Below are 17,818 nucleotides of genomic sequence, written 5' to 3'. Positions count from 1 at the left end.
ATTCTGTGTTCTGGCTTATTTGTGTAGTTGTACCTATTCTTTTTTGAGTGTTTAGACATGAGGAGGGAAGATAAACTTAATGAACATTTTTCTGTAATGTGCAACTGTTTTTCTTATTGTGATTTCAGCTGTCAAAGCTTCCACAGCTTCACCCAGTTTAAACCAAACTCACACTAATATTTATGAAATAAACTGCCAGCAAGATATGCTGAATGATGTGGAGTATAAGTTTCATTTATAGTTCTTCATAAGCGTGGATCCTGGTTTTCTCTGATTTTTAAAAATTGCAAATTCTCTGATTTAAAAACCCCAAATATGTGATAAAAATTAAAGGCCCCCCCACAGCCCTCCTGATGCCCCTTGCAACAGCCCCCCAGACATGCAGACACAAACACTGGCATCTACCCCAGCAGGTAAGTGTGTGTGGGGGGTTGGGGGGAAGGGGTGGGGCAGGGCGGGGGAAAGGGAGGGTGCTGGGGGGGGGGAGGAGTGTGCCCCTGTGCCCACACCCAGGAGCAGGGCCAGGGAGTGAGGGCAGGGATGCCACTCTGTGGGCCACACACATGCTGGCCAGCCTGACAGGACGTTAGCATATGGAGGCTGCCACAGCAACTCTGCCACTGCACCCTGCGTTACCATCCCATGGCCACCTGCATGGCTTTGTGGGCAAGTGGTGCAGGGCACGGCAGTGGTAGTGCGGTGGCAACCACCGTGTGTGGGCCACATACATGCTGCCCGGCCAGGAGGTGAAACGGGGGGCTTGCATGCAGCGGCCGCCCTGCAATCGGCTGCATGGCGGTGCGGGGTGGTGGCGGCTGCGTGCAGGGTGGGGGGGCTTTGCGAGCAAGCACTGCCACCATGGAGCCATGCCCATTGCCCCTGGATCCTAGAAGTAAGTGGGGCTTGGGGGCTATGGGGCAGGGCTGGGGAAGATAGTTCGGGGCTGAGGGAGTGGGGGATGTTGCTGGCCCCAGGCAGCATACTGCAGCTGGGAGCAGGACCAGGGGGTGAGGGCAGGGGTGCCCATCTGCGGGGGAGGGGAGGGGGCTTTGCGGGCAAGCAATGCGGGGCACAGTGTGGTGGTACCTGCCATGTGTGGACTGCACACATGCTGCCCGGCCGCCTGCCCAGGGGAGGGGGAGAGGGAGGCTGGCATGTGGCTGGAGCACAGCTCTGTGGCTGGCTCTGCAGCCATGGCGGGGGTGCAGGGCTGCCGCTTACCTGGAGGCCCGTGACTGCCGCTGCATACAAAATCTCCCGCTGCTGCCACAGAGCTGTGCCCGGAGCTGTGTAGCCATCTGGGCAGCATGCAGCCATCCCCACCACCACCACCCTGCTCTGTGCTGCTGCCGCCGGCTTCACAGCTCTGTGGCGGCAGCTGGAGGTTTATAGGCGATCGGCTCGTGCAGGCTGGAGCTGTGCCAGCCTGCAAGAGCTCTTTGCAAAAGCGGAGAATCCACAAATTTCTCTGCGAAAAAGAGAAATCTGCACTTTCTCCCATTAAAAACGGGGAATCTGTGGTTTTCTCCATTTTTCCACGGGAAATGGAAAACCTGGATCCCTGGTTATAAGGAAACTTTATTACCAAGTTTATAGAAGTATCAATAGCAATTTTATTCAGCTGTATAACAGCACAACCATTAGCTTAGATTGTTTTTTTTTTTTTCTTAATTTTTATCTTTCAGCTATAAAGTTTCTTTAAGAGGAAGTGAACTTTAAAAAACAATTAAAATATGGAATTCTTATCTAAAAAAAATATTTTTATAACACAACTAACTGCTTACAAAGCTTCAGGCCCCAAATTTTATGTGAACTTCCAAGCTCATTAAAACAATCAAATGTATCTAGGCATATGTCCAACCCAGTGTGCCCAGGTCTGAAAATCTATGTTGATGATAGTTAGTAGCCTGCCTGGATACTTTTTATTTTTTATCACAAACCTAGTCATACAAACCTGTTATGGTTAATGGTATTAGGTGTTGGAAGTGCTTGGTAGATGCTTCTTGTGTATGCATTTTGTACTGAGATTAAGAATTGAACTTAAAATATGTTAGAAGTAATCTTCATGTACAGATTTGTATAAAAGACAGATTGTCAGAATCAGAGTCAAAGTGGCTGTATCTATTCGGAGCCAGAGGATTAACGCCCCATTGAAGTGTTGGTAAAGAATTGTCTTTTTTGTGTTTCCAGCCCATAAAGTGGAGTAGAGACAGCTTGTGGATGCATGGTTAGTCTGAAAGTATAAGAAAACAGGATAGATTTCAGTCTCGTCCCTCTGTATCTGCTATCTTTACTTTTTCAAAAATAATATTTTTAGAAGCAAAGGTTGGCTCTGTACTGGTTCTTTCTTTAGGATCACTGATAAAATTGTCACTATGCCAGTCATTTCTGTATTTGGGAAATCTTTCAGAACTTGAAAATTATCTTTCTGGTGGTACAAATTTTGAGATGCAACCCTTCCAGAAGTCGGAATCAAGAGGCCAAACAATATATGTTATTTTAAGACTAGAACCCATGATGATAAACGGCTAATGCCAAACTGCCTTTTTTAATTAATGTGGTGGTTTTGTTCTGTGAAGTTGTTGTGTTGAGTTAAGCATCTTGTTTTTACAAAGTTTACTCTTTCTTAGTGTTCCTGTTGTGAGAATTACTGATTGATCCTTGCTGTTCACCCTTTCTTCTGTACACAGATGAATCTTCCTGTTTTTATAGCTCTCTCCACTCCTGCCAAAGGGAGAACTTTATTTTTATGGAACAGTCCCTCCCATCTCTGCTTCCCCTTGTCTATTATGTCTCAAGATGGTGAACATAGTTTGTGTGCTCTCAGATGTGTGGCAGAATTACAGGTTCTTTTTGCATATGGCGCTTCTTTTTTCTGAGCGGGATTACTGTGTTGACTACATCTCCCCCATATCCTTCCTCATGAGGTGGTTTTGTTTTGTTTTGGGGTTTTTTTTCCTTTTTCTTTTTTGGTGAGAAGAGATGTTCTTGCTGGATAGAAGCATTGTTTTAAAAAATGCTGTTGAATACTGCTTTGGCTGCAGTTCAGAAGTCTGACTGAAGCTATGTTGTCTGGCTGCTTTCTTCTGAGTTGGGCAAAACCAAGCCTCTTTCCAGATCTCGCTGTCCCATCCACTAACAAGTGCTGAGTGGGAATAGCAACTGTGCAGAGATTGCTTCTTTGTATGTTTTGTTAGCTCTGGTATAGATAGCCCTTATGAGAGAGCAAAGGACCACTTTGTTCCCGCTTTATACTCTCTTGTGTACCTGCCTAGACTTATTGGTGAATTTAACTCAGGGCTATCCAGCTGGTAGCCCATGGGCCTCAGGCAGCCCACAGAGGATTATGCAGCCTCTGGGCTTCTGTCTAGCCACTGCACACTAGGTCTGTGTGAATAGGAAAGTATTCAATTCAAATTTGGCCGAGTTTGGAGGACAGTGATTCTATTTGGAGATTCAGATCACTGTCCTGAATCAAATCGGCTTTGGAAGATTCAGCACAGATTTGGAGAGATTTGGTACTTTGGATCAGCCAGGGAGAGGCAGGCACAGCCAGAGGATCTGTGGGAGAACCTGCAGCCTCCTGGCTGTGCCTGCCTCTCCTCAGGTGGGAGGAGCTGTGGGAGAAGCCCCCATAGCTGCCCTGCCCAGCCCCATCCCCTGCTCGGCCCCAATCTAGTCCTGGCACTTCAAAACAAAACAAAACAAAAAACCACAACAACAAATGCTCCACACTCACTGGCTGCAGGAGCGGCGATTTGGGACTTCTGGGTACTCATGGCAAAGCCCCCCCCCCCCGGTGCAGAGTGGGTACAGCCCCATGGCGTGGATACATCGTGGCTTGGCAGGGCACTGTGCACAGCCCCAGTTCCAGCCAGCAGCTGCAGCGCCCCCTCCACTGCATGACCCTGCCCTCCTTCACCACAGGGGGCATTAATCTGCCCCTCCCCGCCCCATCCCTTCCCTCTCCACTCCCTTTCAACCACAACAGACTTACTAGTTGGATGCAGCTGTATCGGAAATAGGATCGGTATCGGGTGATATGCCTCCTTAAAAATTGGCTATTGGTATTGGCCCCCAGCATCTTTATTGGTGCACCCCTAGATATTTTGATGCAACATATGATTAAAAAAAAGAAAATGTGATGATTAATTTGCGAAACTCTTTCCTTGAGAGTTTATGGAGCGCATGAAATTGACTGCAGTTTTTGCTTAGAGTTTCTTTGGTTTAATTGTATCCTACCAAGATATGACACCTATACTCTTGTTTTTGGTTTTCTAGGTCATCTTGCGAAGTCTTCCAAGAAAATACTAGCAGTTGTAAGAAAACGATGTTTAACAAGAATAACATCTTCCTCCAGTCGGACTGAAACAGAAATGCTCCTCTGAAGTGTAAATATTAATGTATTTTTCAATTCCTTTTTAATTGTTTTGTATAGACATTCTTCTATATACTATTTAGTAACTTAAAAAATTCAATTAGCAGTCATTTAATACATCTAATGTAGATCGTCTACAAAATACTAAGGCAGGTAAAGAGATCTATTGGTGAAGCAACCTGTGAAGCCTCTGATGGAATCTTTATCAGATTATTAGCGAACACTGCCATTTTGGGGGTTGCTACTATCTGATGAACTTTGGAGTTTTGCTGCTTCTTTCTGGGCTACCAGGTATTTCTTTTATGTGACTGTAAACAGGAAGCAGCGCAGAACAGACATAATTGCAGCCTGCCCCAAACTTGCTGGCTACCGTATGATGCAGGTAGAATTTTAAAATCCTTAACTGCAGTCTTCTCCAGTGATGCATTCAAGTTTTTAGGAAAATAGTATTAAGGAACTCAGGATAGTAAGTCTGAATTGTGAAACCTCCTGTGTTTTCTCAAAGAACTGGTAACATAAGACTAGGTTTGCTGCCAGTCCTAGGGCCAGCCACATGAAAGTTGCGAGATTGTGATGCTCAATGTCAAAATGCCTGTGTCTGTAAATCTAGCCCAGGGGTGGGCAAAATGGTGAATCTGGCCGGCAGTCAGACTCCATTTCCCAGCCCCCTGCCCGCCTGGCTGCGACACTGTGGTTTCCATAGAGGCTGCAGCTGTGCTCTGATAGTGCAAGGCTGGGGTTACCATGGAGACCAGCCCCAGCTGTGCTGGCAGGGTGTGCAGCAAGGCAGAGCAGAGGCTGCTCCAGAGCCTCTTGCATGTTGTGGTGGGGACAGCTTGGTCCGGGACCAGGGCAGAACCACAATCCATTGCCTGCATGTCTGTCTGGAGTGTGCAGACTACAGATGGCATCTTTGCACCGGCTCCTTGCAGCAGTGACAGCCTGGGCCTGAGCCAGGGCAGAGCCACGGTCCACTGCCTGCGTGCCCCTGCCTGAAGCATGTGGGCTGCAGATTGCAACTCTGCCCTGGCCCTGGACCAAGCTACCCCCACTGCAAGATCCCAGCAGCTCTGGAGCAGCCCCCTGCCCTGCCAGTGTGGCTGGGGCCAATCTCCATGACAACACCAGCCTTGTGCTATCATAGCACAGCTGCAGCTGGGGTCTGCATGAAGACCAGCCCCAGCATGTGCATCATGTAGCAATCATCACTGTGGGCCAGATGCTAGCTTTGACACCCCTGCCTTGTTGTAATAGGTAATTTACAATTAAAACATCTAGTAAATTGGTCTTTAAACTAGCAACATGAAAGCATTGCTAGTATTTGTAAAATATGAGACGCATACATGGAGAGACAGTTTCTCATCTTCTTTAGACAGCCGTCTTGAATTAGACACTTTCACAAACTAGAATATATTGGATCATCTTCACAGCAGGAATTAGCTTGACAATACACTAGTTGCGTCACTCAACCACGTCTAGATGAGCTTTAAGTTGGAATGACTGCACTGAAATAATCCTCCAAGATGCATACAGCTGGGATTGCGTTAGTGGGGACAGTTCCTGTTACAACAACTACTGCATTCTTAGCCCCACCATGAACAGCCATTTTTCTTCAGCCCCCTACCTGATGTGCCAGCTAGGCTGAGCTAGAGAATTTCATGTGTGGATGGAAGTTGGGTTCCACCCCAAGCTAATAAAGCAGTAAAGGCAAGCTCTAAGCATTATTCAAAAGCAGTCAGAAAAGTGAAGTGCAAGATGTTACTAATTTAAAAGCAAATGTATAAATAGCAAAATAATATTGATCAGCTTCTAGTTCACATTTGGTCCCTTAAAAAGGTTTTCCTTGCCCCCCTTCCCTGCTGTTTGAAAGTATTTTGTTACTGTTGTTTACTGATATGACCTTTTGTGTGCTGAGGAGGGGAAGCAAGGTGTTTTTAAAACGGTGTATTTAGGCATGTAAAGAAGTCTGTTAGACCATGTCTAGACTGCAAATTTACTGTGTTTGGCCATCAGTGTCCTGACCAGAAACAGTGTACCAGAGGTGAACTGGGGCATGGTAATTGGCACTTCCACTTAGCAATATTTATTAGCCTGTCCTTCCTCTAACCCCCTCACCAGCACCATATATGCAGAGCTTTACTATTTTTGGTTGGGGAACTAGTGGATGTGGAGTAGCATAGCATTTCTGTGGATGCCACAACTTGCAAAAGTTTTCAGTATAGATGTGTTAGAGTGTTGCCACATACACATGTACTAACTAATACTTCTGTTTCTCCTTTTCCTCTTTTAGAAAACCAGTTATTCTGATATTATCTAGTAGAGAAAATGTAGTTGCTTAGAACAGTCTTAATCTCCCATAAAATTCCTTGCCTGGAAATAAGGAAGTGGAACAAATGTCTAACAAATGTAATGAAAAATAATATTGCAAAACAGTAAAAGAGAAAATCTAATTTCCTAACATTTTCTTTCCTTTATGTATGTAGATTGATCTTTTGAATCCTTTTAACATTAAGCATCATTGAGTATATTAAAGATGTGAGCAAAAGAAAATAATTAGATAATGAGTATTGGTAGTAGTGTGGTTTTTTTTTCCTGGATGTAGTTACATGCATACATGTGTGCGTGCACACAGTATGCTCCTAGAAGTCTGCTCAGTGTAAAAATAAATAAATAAAAAGGTTTAAAATACAACTGTTTTTGTAGTTCTTGCCAGTTTTGTGACTTTAGTCACATTATTCAAGCTTCTGTCTTTTGAAATGTGAGGAGCCTTGTTGAAAGTAAAAGTTAAGTATATGCATAAATGTATTTGCTAGACTGGGGTTTAAAAGTTTCATAGACATTAGGGCTGGAAGGAACCTCATAAGATCATTGGGTCCAGTCCCCTGCCCAAGGGGCAGGAAGTCACCTAGGGTCAAAGGATCCCAGCGAGTTAAACATCCAAGTGTTTCTTAAAAGTGTCCAGAGTAGGTGCTTGCACCTCCTCTGGGGGGAGTCTGTTCCAGGCCTTAAGGGCTTGGACAGTAAAGAAGTTTTTTTTGTTTGTTTTTTTTTCCTTATGTCTAGCCTAAAATGATCTTGCAGGAGTTTGTGATGGTTGGACTTTGTCATCCCTTGGGGTGCTCTGGTGAACAGGCATTCCCCCAGATCCTGATGCACACCCCTTACATAGTTATAGACTGCCACCAAGTCACCTCTCAGCCTGCGCTTCTCCAAACTGAAGAGTCCCATAGCTTGCAGCCTCTCTTCATAAGGCCTGTTCTCTTGCCCTCTGATCATGCACGTGGCTCTCCTCTGGACTCTTTCAAGCTTCTCCACAACCTTCTTGAATTGTGAAGCCCAGAATTGGATGCAGTACTCTAGCTGTGGCCTCACTAAGGCCGAGTAAACCTGAAGGATGACATGCTGGGTCTTGCTCGAGATGCTTGTTTGCTTTTCCAGCTGCGGTATCGCATTGGTGGCTCCTGTTCATTTTGTGCTCAATCATGACCCCCAAGTCTCTTCCGGTCATGGTGTTAGTGTGTGTAGCATTGCTGAGCCTATAAGTGTGATGCGGGTACCCCCCCCAAGCTGGAGTACTTTGCATTTCTCTGTATTGAATGTCATCATATTTTCATTCGACTGCCTTGCAAGCCTACCGAGGTCAGCCTGGATCACCAGCCTATCCTCAAGTGTGGATGCTCTTCCGCAAAGTTTGGTGTCGTTAGCGAACTTAGCTTGTCCACTTCTGACACAAGTGTCCAGATCACTTATGAAGACATTAAACGGTACAGGTCTGAGAACGGAGCCTTGGGGGACACCACTAGTCACCGAGTGCCATGTTGATTTGGTACTGTCAACTACCACTCTCTGGGTCTGACACCAGTTCCCCAGCTATTGGATTGTGTAGTTGAGGCCGCAGTTGCCCAATTTTTCCATGAGGACATTATGGGAAACTAGGTCAAAGGCTTTTTTTTTTTTTAAAGTCCAAATATATGATATCAACCTCTCACCTGGACAAAAGGGAATACTTCACCTGGTCATAGAAGGAAATGAGATTGGTCAGGCAAGACCTACTCACAACAAACCCCGTGATGGCTATCCCTCAGAATGTTGTCTTCTGTTAGCCTGTTTCTTTGATAATTTTTTCCAAGATCTTCCCAGGGATTGAGGTCAAACTGATTGGCCTGTAGTTTCCCAGGTCTTCTTCCTCTCTTTCTTGAAGATGGGCACCATGGCCCTCTTCCGGTCTTCGGGTTCTTGAATATCCTTGCCACTGGCTGCACTATGATGTCTGCCAGTTCCTTTAGCACTCATGGGTACCATCTATCCAGACCCAGCCAATTTGTGGGTGGGGGGGGTATAGTCTCAAGATGCTCTCTCAGAAGATCCAAACCAATGTTGGCATATATTGATCCTCACCCTGGTCATCCTGCGTCATGTTAGCCAGGGGTGGTCCCTTTGGGCTGGTTAAAAAACCAACTCAAAGTAATCCTTAAGCAGTTTGGCTTTTTCCTTGGTGTTGGTAGTCAGCTGCCCCAACTAGTTTAGCAAGGGTCCAATGTTGCCCTTGTTTTTCTTTCAACTCCCCACATATGTGAAGAAGGACTTTTTATTGTCCTTGATTCATGTAGCCAGTTGGGAGTTCAGTTGCAGCTTTGGCTTTCTCAGTTCGCTCCTGGCAAGTGCGGACCAGTACAGAATACTCCTCCTTAGTGGTGTTTCCTGACTTCATCCATTATAAGCCTCTCTCTGAAGATGTAGGGGGTCCATGAATTTCCTGTTGAGCCAAGGGGGTTGTTGAGCCTTCTTACCACCTTTTCTTATGGCTTGGAGTGGACTCCCCTTGTGCTTCTAGGATCACTTCTTTAAGGAGCAACCACTCATCATCAACTCTCCACCCTGTGAAATCATGGCCTCTCAGGGCCTCAAGAACAGGCCTCCTGAGCTTATGAAAGTCAGCTGTCCTAAAGTTGAGGACTACTGCATTGCTGGCTGACTTGCCAGCTTTGTGATGGATAGTGAAAGTGATCTGCTTTGTGGTCACTCTCACCCAGCTTCCCCTGGATTCTTAGGTCACTGATTAGATCATCCCCTTTGGCCAGTATCAGGTCTAGCAGTGCCTTACCTCTTGTCGGCCCATAAACTTCTTGAGATGGGTAGAGCTTATCCAGGCATGTAAGGCAGCTTTGAGACCGATTGGATTTGGCTGAGTGCTTTTCCCATGAGATGTCATGGGAGACTTCAATTACCCAGACCAACCATGCACCAAGAGCACACAGCCTCAGCCAGTTCCCAGGCAAATCCTTGGTCAAGCTCTTGTTCCTGATTTTTGGAGGTCTGTAGTAGACTCCTACCATTGTATCCCCTTCATCACGTTCCCCTTGTGTTCTTACCCAAAAGGTAAGGTCTCCAGTTGTTGTCTTTGGGTGCCAATCTCGGTGTGTAGGGATGTGTAGCTCTCCTTCACATAGAGAGCTACATCCCTCACCCTTTTTGTCAGCACAGTCTCTCTTGTACAGGGTATAGCCATTTATACCTGTAATCCAATCATAAGAGGAGTCCCACCAGGTCCGTTATCCCTATAAGAGCGTAGTCATTTTTGTTAAGCAGAAGGACCAGTTCTTCCTGTTTATTCCCCAAACTCCTAGTTCTAATTTTTTTTTTTTAAAGTACTTGGTGCATATTTAGCTTCAACCATATGAGTAGTTAACTTAAGTGCAACTATTTGTACTTCTACTTAGTCATATGGCTAAATGACTTGCTGGATCACATCCTAATCTATTGTATTTGGAGTGCTAGAATGATGAAACTGGCTGTCTACACATTATTAAAAAATATGCAAGAGTAAAAAGCAAATGCATTAGAAATCTTTTAGTTACAACTCTCTTCAGCAACTTCTGTGATAACAGTAGGTAAAAAGAGAGAGAAACTAATAATATTGAGATTTTTAAATTGATTGTCCCTTGTAAGCTATCTCTGAAAAAGTGAATGAAGAAACTCAAGGAACATCCTTTACTTATTCCTATGGACACAAGAATTTCTGATGCTTTGGGTGGTGTAAACAGCTCTCAAATTCCTGTTGAATGAATGGTTGTTCAGAAAATCTCCCTTTAAAGAAAGCAAAGCTATTAATGTCAATGTTGATGTCTTTTGATCACTAAGCATCTAGATATAATTTGCGTGTGGGATGGGAGAATTTGTTTGAGACTAGAGAATAAGTCATTTTTGCTTATGCACTGGCTTTCTGGGTCAATTTAATATATCCTAGAAAATGCCTAAAGTAACCTTTTTTCTTAAAAATGTAAGAAATCTGGAAGGAGTGGAAGACCTTATAGATCTCAAAATTATTACCCTTACATTAATCTTTATTACAAACTCAAAGGGGTTTAATGTAGGGGTGCACCGATTTAAAGAATTCTTGGGCCAACACTGATGACCAATTATTAACGAGCCATATTGGTCGATACCAATCAGATTGGCCCCCCCACTGCCACGCTGCCCAACCCAAGTGCAGCTCTGGCCCAGCCCACTCTCTCTCCCCACACAGATCCAGGGGGGGTACATATTCCCCCTGCCACCCTCGGAGGCATGCGCAGCAGCAGGAGCTGCCCCCCGCCTTCTCCCTTTTCCCCCACAAGAGCTGCTCATGGCTCTGTCCTGAACCCTACCCCACCCCAGCTGGGCAGCGCCTGCTCCAACCCCACTCTCTCCCTCATCGCAGGGGTCTTGATCTGCCCCTTCTTCCCCAACATACTTACTAGCTGGATGCTGCTCTCCAAGCTGCTGGGCTGGCCATGTATATGCTGCAGCTGCACTCATGCATGCGGCATTTATTGGCTACATCAGCCAAAAAAAGCCAATTGCCGATATTGTCAAGTTTCCTTTTATTAGTGCTGATACGATATGGACCGATGTATCGGTGCACCTCTAGTTTTGTGCAAAGTTTTGGTAAAACTTTCATCATGAATAGCATACATTCCTAATGTTTATTTTAAATATATAAGCACTGTTTTTCATTTGTTGTTCTGAAATTTTACCTTTTTGTAAAGATCTTCTTTACTGCAAACTTAAACAATATACTGGGGGGGGGGTTGTTTGTTTTTTGCTGAATATATCTATCAGCTACTTTCACATATGTCGGAAGCTCCAAGTGGAGGGAGGGAAAGCAGATAGAGTAGCCATAGACATCCAGACAATGATTTCTTGAAAGTTAGCTTAACTGTTAAGCCCTCCCCTTGCAAAACATTGGTACAGAAAGCATCAGAAGAACCTATGAAACTGGTGTTTTTCGTTAGTAAGGAAAGCAAATACTACCCTGCCTGGTCTGTCACAGCTTGGTTAATATTTAATAGTTCAGTTGACAGCATTCAAACAAGATTCACTGAAAGCCTCTTGTTTCAAGCATATCTGAATTTTCCTAAAGACTCCAAATTAAGATAGATTAGGGACTACTGTTATAGAAATGTATCTGGCTTTGGGCTGGATCCGTGTGGAATTGGTCTGTGGGTACAGTCTGGCATGCTGGATCTGCCTGTGAAGTGCCCCATGTACCAGTACAGTCTTGTGCACAGGGGCACGTTATCCATTCCAGGGCTCCCCAGGAGTCTGGAAATTTTGCAGCAAGGGAGTAGCAATGAATGCTGTCAGCTCTCCCCCTGCTGCCAAATTTTGGGACCTGTAGGGAGCCTTGTGGGACGGATTGACAGCTCTGCAGGCTGGAGATTGAGCATCATTGTGATATAAAAATTATCAAGTCCTTTGACTTGATTGGTTTTTCACTACCTCTTCATTTAAATGATCTGTAAATACTTGATGGAAGAAATCATTGTTTCTCAAATGGTTGGTTAAATGTCGACAGAAGCCTGGCAAAATGCTCTAGGTTTTGTGCAAAGAAAACTAGTAAATCCTCTGTATTTAGGTTATACATTATTATTTGCATTACAGTAGTGCCTTCCTGACTATTCATTTCTTGCTCCTCCATGCTTCTGGACTGTTTGCCACTGAATTTCCCCTGAAGTGGAAGTGGGAAAATACTATCATTTTACTGCCTCGACTTCTCTGAAACCTCATGACCAAATCTTTGGCGAACATCTGCTCATCACGGGGTGAGTCTCTTATCCCTCCTGCACTTAATTTTAACTTGAAAATTCAAACAGGCAGACCTTGCCTCCTCAGGCAAGCTCTTCATGTTTGTGTCTTTGTTCATGTAACTGATCCTAAACTATTATGGATATGGGGAGAGGTGTCTGAAAATTACATGCGAGAGAAGTGATTAACAGTTAATTACTGTACACGCTTGGAATGTGGCATTCAGAGAGGTTCATTTTAATTTGATAGACTTGAACAAATCACAAAGGTCTTTAAGGTTCCTCTATCTCTTTGGTTGATTGCAAATTAATCTGCTCCCTCTGGAGGGTAAGGGTAATCATTACCTGTGTAGTAAGCAGCTCTTTAGTTCTCTGGGTCTCTTCTGTGTCTTTTTTGAGATGGGCATTTTCTTTTTACTACAGTATTGCTTTTTAATACTTCCTTTGCATTTGGCATTTTATGAGCAGATGACATGCACAATTTCTCCCATATTCTTATTGTTCATTCTTGGAATTGCCACTGCTTAAATTTTCAGGGTCTTATTTCAGGGTCTTTTCATTCCATCCAGGAAGAGCACACATCAGTTGCTGGAACTTCCATAGCCTGACGAAGGGTTTTGGAACCCGAAAGCTTGCTTAAATATTGTTCTCCAACTATTTAGTTGGTCTAATAAAAGATATCAGATTCACCCAAACAACCTTGTCTGCCAGGGTCTTAGATAGCATCTAGAAACATACAGCTCTCTTTTTCCTTGATAACATTAGTTTATATAGGAAAGATAGTTACTACTTTTAATCTATTAATTAAAATGTAAATGGATTTGTAAACAGAAGCGTCTAGAAGTTCTTGATTTTGATGCTTAGGCTTATGTGATGTGAACCTGATTTTTTTTGGTGTGTTTTCACATCTGCAAGCTGCCCTGGATGTCAGTGGGAGCTTTGCCTGTTCAGACCCTTTTGATATTTATGTTGTACCTTATTTAAATACTTTAATATTGGTAATATGGACTTTTGGCTTCAACTTTGACAGTTTAAGTGTTTAAAATGAGGACAGTGATGGGCAATCACAAATGAAAAAAGGCTATGAAAGCTAAGTGAACAAAACAGTTGAGGGGGAAAGAAACAGTAACATCTTACATCTTGTCTCTGGAAACTTGTTAACTACATCTATTTAAAAGGTGCAGTAGAATCTCAGTCAAATAAAACCTTTCCATACCAGTCTAAACACTCAGCAACCTTAAAATATACAGGTACTCTTCAATTAACGTCATCCTGGTTAACGTTGTTTCATTATTACATCGCCAATCTATTAGAGAACATACTCATTTAAAGTTGCACAGTGTTCAGTTATAACTCTGTTTGGTCACTGCCTGCTAGTAGATAACTACTGTGATATATAATTGGATTTGCTTAACATATTTTGCTTAGTCATGTTTTTCAAGAACGTAACTGCAACATTAAGCAAGGAGAAGTTGTATGCCATTTTTACTACTTTATTTTTATAAAACTAGATAGTGACACCACCTATCCTAATTTCTTAAGCAATTGTGACTTTAAAACGGATATCCTTGTTCCTTCATTCCATGGGGTTAGTTCATACTAGCTTAAACAGGCTGCTTGGAAATAGATAAAATATTTGTCATAACTTGCGATTTAAAAAAAAACAAAACCCCACAGTTCTTTATGGCAGCTTTTATAGATCCTTTGAATTGTCATAAGCTTTGTCATTGCTTTTGAATGGCATGAAAATCTTAAAATGGAAAAAAAAAATTAACTTGGATTCATAGATTTATAGTTTCATAGATTGTAATGGTTGGATGGGACCTCGCAAGGTCATCAGGTCCAGCCCCCCTTCACTAGGCAGGAAAGACTGCTGGGGTCACGTGAACCCAGCAAGATGACAGTCCAGTCTTCTCTTGATTTCCAGAGTAGGTGATTTGCACCACCTCTGGAGGGAGCTTATTCCACAGTCTGGACACCCTGACTGTGAAGAAGTTTTTCCTAGTGTTAAGCCTCAAACAGTCTTCCAGGAGTTGGTGGCCATTACTCCTGGTTTTCCCCAAGGGTGCTGTGGTGAACAGTTATTTGCTGAGCCTTTGATGTATTCCCCTCATGCAGTGGTAAGCTGCTAGCAAGTCCCCTCGCAGCCTTCTCTTTTTTTTTCAAGCTGAAGAGTCCTAGGTCTCTCAGATCTTTCCTTGTATGGCTTGCCTTGCAAGTCTCTGATGGTACAGGTGGCTCTTCTCTGGACTTTCAAGCTTTACCAAGTCTTTGTTGAAATGCGGCACCCAGAACTGGATGCAGTACTCCAGCTGTAGTTTCACTGTGGAAGAATCACTTCCTTGGTTTTGCTTGAGAAGCATCGATTGATGCATGCCAGGGTATTATTTGCTCTTTATTAGTATTATTACTTCAGGGATTCATGTTTTGCAATTGTAGGGGCTCATTTTGATTTTTTTTCTCAGTTAAACAAACAAACAAAAAAAGGCCTTTTAGATAGAAATCCACCTAAGCAGCTGCAGAAGTCTAAAATACAACAAGGAGATCAGGAAGTTTAGTGGCAGTGCAAGAGTTCAATGGACTTTGCATGAACTTGGGCAAATTGCTTTGCTTTGCCCAGCTTGTTTTTAGTACTCTATCTTTAAAGTGCTGTTATTAGTAGTTTTCTTGTCCATCTTTTTGTCTTGTGTAGACTGTAAGCTCATATGAGTGTGAACTTTGTTTCTTGCTATATGTATGTATGGTACCTAGCAGAGTAGTCCCAGTTTCAACTAGAGACTGTAGGCAATGCTGTTTTACAGCTCTTGAGTCGGTGCCTGTGGCATTCTGTCGTTGGTAGCAGCAGGCATGGGGTAAAGCAGTGGTTCTGAGACCTATGCCAATATATTAATTTTATAACTTAATGTGCTGCATGCAGTGGCAGCTGTAGGCTGGTTTGGCAGAGGGGTCTCAAATCCTTCTCCTTGTTTTTAGGCGTAGGAGAAGATTGTTTTCAAGTGTTCTCCAAGAGAAACCTCTATGCATCTCTAGTCGAGCACATCTTCAAGAATATGACTCTCTTGCTCAACAATAGGGGTGGAGTTTGGTTTTTGTGTGTGTGGTTTGTTTGTCATTTGCTTTTTTAAAAACTTCATAAACAAAGTGTGTTCTAGTTTGCCTTTGGATAGTTTTCTCTTATTTGTTTTAAATATTTCCTTTGTGACTCTCTCTCTTCTTTGTATAGTACTAGATCTTTATGTAGTTAGAAAACAATTACAAAGATGATATTGTGTGAATGCCTGGTATTTCTGGGCCTTAGACTATGTGACATGCTGCTGCTGTTTCCTAGAAGATTACTGTGGTGAGATTGTCATCTAGTCCGCTGAGGACAGTCAGATACTGTTCTGTGCGTCTGTGTAGGGTGGCCTTTTTCTAACTGTTTTCATTGCTGCAAGAGTCCTAGTTGAGCAAATAGTAAATGCAGAAAATAGTAAATTACTGTATTGACTGCAATAATATTTAACCTCAGATGTGTTGCTTGGCAGTTTCAGAAAGTTGTTATATAAGGTGATTTGTAAAATGCTGGACAAGTAGAGCCCTTACCATTTATAGTTAATGGAAGCAATTTTGTTCTTCGTATTTTTAATGTAAATGTTCAAGCTTGTTTTCAGTGGAGACTTGGGGGGGGGGGAAGGCTTTAAGAGTTATGCTTTATTGCAACTGGTCAAATACAATTTTTTTTATTTATTCTGATCTTGTAGATTACCTCTTTCATGTAAGGCCACATTAAGTAGTTTAATTAAAACTTGATTAGCATTGGTATGTTGCAAATTTAATAGAATGTCACGTGCCAGAGGCTAAATGTTAATTGGACAGGGGAGGGTTTGAGCTGCATGAAGTTCAGGAAAATAATAGAAATTTTCCATTTAAACATGAAAAATGAATTTTTAATGCTCATGCTCTGCTTTTGCTACGCCCCTGCATTTTCTTTTCTTATTGACATTGATGCTGATCAAATTAATTTCAGTCCTTATAAGTTCTGATCTATGTCAGCGTACAATAAAAACAGTTACTGACAGATGTGTAAGATGTTTCTCGCTATCTAAAGCTTTCTACTGATATGACTAAACTATTTTTAAAGGAAAGAAAATCGGCTTATTTCTTTGCTTTAAAAAAAGGCTGTTCATTGAAAATGAATAGCTATCATGTAGACATCATTGTTTGAATTGGATGAATGCCAACACTCCCTAATTCGATTTTCATTTATTCTGAGACAAATCTTTCTGGAATTTATAGAATGAGTAGGGGGGAAAGAAAAGAGCCAAAAACATTCAGTTCTTTTTAAATCAACTCCACTTTCAGAAGCAGATAGCCTCTTTTTCTCTCTCTCATCGGTCTTTGTTATAACTTGAAGTGTAATAACGTGACTCTGCTTCTTGTTAACTCAGTAAGAGTCATGCCTTAATAGTAAGAGTATTATTTATTAATAATAAATTTAGAGGTCACCTTTCTGGGTTCAGAGTTTATTCAGTCCAAGATAATTAGGATGTAGTTAATTCCTTAAAATGCTAATGACTTCTAATATTTAGGATTGGTTAGCATTTTGTTGTGGGGTTATTTGTTTAATATTTCATTCATCTTTTATTTTTTAATAAAAACAATTGTGTACAAGTTTTTGCTATAGTATTTTGATGCATGTAATGTTCCTGCATTGCAACAAATATAATGTTGAATATCAAGACTGCCCCTTTGTCCTTTACCTCTCCCCCCCCCCCCCAAAAAAAATCAAACAAACCCAACCAACCCCAAAACTCTAGGAATCTTGCCAACTTGCTGTCACCAACAAAAGCTTATGCCTTTCTGAACTGGTTAGGACAAAGCAGAACCTTAGAGACTCCTCTGCCTGACTTCAGGTTGATATGGCTAGCTACTTCTCTCAAAGGTTGAGAACTTTGAAGCTGTGGAAGTTCTAGTTGCTTGAAACAGACTGGTTTTGCAAATTTATGGAGATATATTTTTAGAGAACAGAAATTGCAGATAGTTGTTCTGTTTAGATTGTGTGGATTATTTTGAGGTTCCATGTTTTATATTTTAAAGAATTAAGGTTTAAAATTGATTCCAGTGCTCAAATATTTAGCTTCTAATTGCATGTTCCTACAAGTTTATGCCATCTAGAACCGAAGGGAGTTCTTTTCAGTTCATCACCTGTAACATGTGGCATGTCTACACATTGTATGCCATTTTAAATCTATCCTTCTGGATCATAAGTACTAAGGATTTTTCAAGTTAGATTAGTCCATTCAGTTGTACTTGTAAAAAAAACAAACAAACAAACAAAAAAAAACAAACAAAAAAAACCCAAAAACCCTGATTTTGGTTGCAGAATCTGTATTAC

The 17,818-nt window shown here is 42.5% G+C and overlaps 1 protein-coding gene across 6 annotated transcripts in view; it reads left to right on the top strand.

Annotated features, from left to right (window-relative positions):
- PIK3CB (phosphatidylinositol-4,5-bisphosphate 3-kinase catalytic subunit beta) overlaps positions 1–17,818 on the top strand; it is a 171,114-nt gene that overhangs the window by 57,543 nt on the left and 95,753 nt on the right. For 5 of the 6 annotated variants that reach the window (XR_002087481.2, XM_019478733.2, XM_059730924.1 and 2 more), the window contains 2 exons: positions 4,282–4,391; positions 12,375–12,462. The gene's annotated coding sequence lies outside the window, so the exon portion shown is untranslated. The remainder of the gene's footprint in view (positions 1–4,281; positions 4,392–12,374; positions 12,463–17,818) is intronic. The other variant, XM_014602894.3, reaches the window with a different exon arrangement.

This window comes from Alligator mississippiensis, chromosome 7 (assembly GCF_030867095.1).
Source record: "Alligator mississippiensis isolate rAllMis1 chromosome 7, rAllMis1, whole genome shotgun sequence".
In the NCBI taxonomy this organism is placed as follows: Eukaryota; Metazoa; Chordata; order Crocodylia; family Alligatoridae; genus Alligator; species Alligator mississippiensis.
Note: the sequence above shows the minus strand (reverse complement) of the source record. Positions and strands in the feature narration are given on the sequence as shown.